General features: G+C 36.4%; 1 pseudogene; it reads left to right on the top strand.

Annotated features, from left to right (window-relative positions):
- The first annotated feature begins 4025 nt into the window (after positions 1-4025).
- LOC143037266 (histone-lysine N-methyltransferase SETMAR-like) overlaps positions 4026-4360 on the top strand; it is a 1015-nt pseudogene continuing 680 nt past the window's right edge.

The following is a 4360-nucleotide window of genomic DNA, read 5'->3' on the forward strand; positions in this document are numbered from 1 at the left end:
CTTTGTTCAGGTCTTTGCTCCTAGCGACCCAGAGAACGAAGTTCATGTCTTCATCTCCTGCTTTAGTCCAGGGAATTCGTGTCGTGACCATGATGAAGAGAATGACTCCACAGGACCACAGATCGACTGGAGGGCCTCTGTAGATCAGACTCTTAAACATTTCCGGCGCCATGAAGACCGTTGAACCAACGCGGCGGACCAGGCCGACTTCTTGCCCGTTCTCGATGTAACTACAGGAGAACCCGAAGTCAGAGATCTTAATGACTTTTTCTTCAGTCAAAAGGATGTTTCCTGGTTTAAGATCTCTGTGAACAACTCCTCTTGAATGGAGGTAATCGACACCGTCCATGAGTTGTTCAAAGTAATCCAGGGTTTCCTCTTTGGTCAGTTTGAAGATGTGGTCTGAGAGCGTACCACCGCTGCTGTACTCCATGTACATTCGCAGCGTCTGACCAGTTTCTTCCCAGTGGGAGAACCGAATGATGTTTTGGTGGGTAAGCTGGCTGTGGATAATGGGTTCTCTTGTGTGAAGCCCATCTTTACGGCTTTTCACCTCCTTAACAGCCACCAGGTCCTTTGTTTCAATGTTCTTGAACAATCTGACCTGTCCATACCCACCTTCGCCGAGGATCTTGACGAATTCCCACTGTTCCTTTGATCCGTGAGCTTTGGCTTTCCTGTCGTTCATCTCCAGAAGCTCAGGATAAGGAATCGCTGCCTCGGGTTCGCTTTGGGTCGTTCGACGTCTTCTCAGAGGCCATTCTGACCCTTGTGACTCTTCGCTGCCAAATCTAAATGTTTCTCGATTTTCCCCTGTTTCCTTGGTTGTGCATCTGGCTCCATCGTCGTTGTCGGTTGCCTCCTTTGGGCGGAAACAGCAGAGCAAAAATCGAAAGAAAAACATCTTCGTAAATCCTTTCCACAAAATCCGAAGATCCATAGTCCGGAACTGTTTGGCCAATATCTGTTGCGACGCCGACATAGATTAGCCATGAAGTGCTTGCATTTATGGCTAATAAAGGGATGCACCCGTGAGCCTATATAATCACATGTAACAGTGCTCTTTCTCACTTTCTCTACATGTATATATATATATATATATATATATATATATATATATATACACACACACACACATATATATATATATATATATATATATATGCAGAAAAAACACTGGGAAATAAGAAAATCCCAGTGGGTTTTTTCTGCAAATTATTTTCACGTGTCCCATGTGAATTACTGCCATATATATATATATATATATATATGTATATATATATATATATATAATGTGTATATATATATATGTATATATATATACAATATATATACATATACAGGGTGATCAAAAAGTCCCTGTGCAGCCACTTTTTTATAAAAAAAAATCCTGTGTATGTTTATTATTTTGCTGTTTGATCCTAAAAACATTATGAATAATTTTATTTTATTCTATGTCAGATCTTAATTCAGCATATAAAAAAGCCCACAAGATATGGAAACTTACTCGATCTATTGATCACTAGACGCGAAAGCATGGTAACTGATGTAGTAGTCGGTGAAACTGTTGCAAATAGCGATCACAACTTAGTTAGATTCAAACTCCTAATTTTTTTTTGAATAGATACTTGTGTTTCTAAAATACCCGATTTCAGTAGAGCTCAGTTCATAGGACTGCGTCAGGAGCTTCAGCTTACAGATTGGGAGGCAAAATTAAACGAAAGACCTGTAGATCAGATGTGGGAAATATTTCAAAATACGCTCACTAAGATGATTCATACTTACATTCCTTTTAAGGACAGACGTCCCCCAAATCAGGCTCGGCCAAAGTGGCTCGACAAAGAAACTGAAAAAAGTATTGCTAAAAAGAGACAGGCTTATAAGAAATATAAGTGCTCGGGTGCATCTAATGACTATGAAAGTTATTTATCAATACAGAGAGATTAAAAAAAGACAATAAGAAAAAGAAAACGACAATACGAAATGAACATCGCTGATAAATCCAAAAAGAATCCCAAAGAATTCTATAGTTACATTAGAGATAAAAAGGTTGTTAGGAATCACATTGGTCCACTATTATCTGCTGACGGTCAACTTGAATATTCAAATGAAGGAATGTGTAATATCTTAAACAATTATTTTAGCTCGGTATTCGTAAACAAAACACCTCAAAGTGAACTCCAAACTGAAACCTGTGAAAAGACTAGGGCAAACTTACTCACTACGTACGGTAAATATAACAAAATAAACAAATAAAAGGTGTATAGAGAAACTCAAAGTTAATAAAACACCAGGGCCTGACGGTTGGCATCCAAGAATCTTAAAGGAAATGAAAAATGAGATTGTTGTTCCATTAGAATATATTTTCAAGAAATCCATCATATCCGGAGATGTCCCAAGAGAATGGAAGCTAACGTTACTCCCATATTAAAAAAAGGTGACAAAAAGAATCCAAATAACTACAGGCCTATAAGTTTGACTTCAATCGTAGGAAAAATAATGGAAACTATCATCAGAGATGCTATCGAACATCATTTAGAAAGTAACCGTTTGATAAATGATAGCCAGCATGGTTTCAGACGGAAACGTTCTTGCGTGACTAACTTACTCGAATTCTACAACACAGTTATCTCGAATTATGACAAAAGAAACAATATAGATTTAATATATCTAGACTTTGCAAAAGCTTTTGATACCCTCCCACACGAATGACTAATTACTAAATTAGCTTTACACGGAATAAGTGGTAGTCTATTAAGTTGGACTAGTAATTGGTTGAATGGTCGAAAACAGAGAGTTGTTTTAAATGGAAAAACTTCTGGATGGAAAAATGTTACAAGTGGAGTTCCTCAGGGTTCCGTTCTTGGGCCACTTCTATTCATAGTATATATAAATGATATAGACCATGGACTAAAATCTACTGTTTCCAAAATTGCTGATGATACAAAACTGTGCGGAATGGCAAATGATCACTTAAACCAATTAGATATTCAAGAAGATTTTGATCAATTACAGCAATGGTCTGAAAAGTGGCTAATGAAATTCAACACAAGTAAATGTAAGGTAATGCACATAGGTAAAAATAACAGTAAGTACGATTACAAGTTATTTGGAAATTCGTTAGCAAAAGTGGATAGTGAAAAAGATCTCGGCGTAATTATTAGTAACGACCTCAAATCATCCAAGCAGTGTATTTCAGCCTCTGGGAAAGCAAATAAGATTCTAGGACTGATTGCGCGATCTTTTGATTTCAAAAGTCCATCACTCATTAATAAGCTATATAAATCGTTAGTTCGTCCACATTTGGAATATGCTGTTTCCGTATGGTCACCGAATATCATTAAAGACATTGACAGATTGGAAAAAGTACAACGGCGAGCCACAAAACTGATTCCAAATATCAAAAATAAATCATACGAAAATCGACTAAAACATATGAATCTGTTTTCCCTAAAGAAGCGTAGACTCAGAGGTGACTTGATACAGGTCTTTAAAATTCTAAAGGGAATTGACAACATCAAAAGTGACAAAATTTTCACATTGAATGAGAATCAGACAAGAAACAATGGTCTCAAACTGTCCGGAAATAGATTCAATTTGGAAGTAGGTAGAAGCAACTTTGCCAACCGTGTAGTTAATGAATGGAATAAACTTCCTGCACAGATAGTGCAATGTAGTTCAGTTCGAAGCTTTAAGAATCATTTAAATAAACACCAAAGCAAGATGCTGTAATGATTATAATTTATCTTATATTATTTGTTTTTGTTTTGTTATCATTTGTCTGTTTGATTTTCATTATTAGTTATATGTCAGTTTATTATTTTTTACTATTTACTTGTTTGTTTATTATTTAGCTATACCTATGCATTTATTTATGCATTTCATTTATTTACATTATTATAGTTTTTATTTATTATTTCATTATTATTATAATTTTTTTCGCATCCGACCTAGATATAGACCAAAAGGTCCCCTGTCGGCATGCTCCGCCTTTGTAATCCTTTGTATTACTTTAAATAAGGGTTATGGTGCCACTCAAGTGTTGTATCTTTCTAGCTGAAGAAACTTTAAAATATTCGGGAGAATATTCTCTCAACGTCCAACAAGCATTTATTCACAAATTTCCATGCGTTCCTGTTCCGCATCGCAATACAGTTAGACGACTTATTGAAAGGTTTAGAGAAACGGGTTCAGTAGTTGATGCTTCAAGATCCGGTCGTCAAAAGGTCCTAACTGACAAAAAGGTGATTGAAATTGCAGAGAGAATGGAAGGTTGTCCCAACAAGCCGATGTATCCTATGGAAGTGCTCATAAATCTGTTAAGAAATTGTTACATCTGAATCACTATAAGTGTACGGCA

This window comes from Oratosquilla oratoria, chromosome 22, assembly GCF_046742065.1.
Source record: "Oratosquilla oratoria isolate Oo_2021 chromosome 22, ASM4674206v1, whole genome shotgun sequence".
Taxonomy (NCBI): domain Eukaryota; kingdom Metazoa; phylum Arthropoda; class Malacostraca; order Stomatopoda; family Squillidae; genus Oratosquilla; species Oratosquilla oratoria.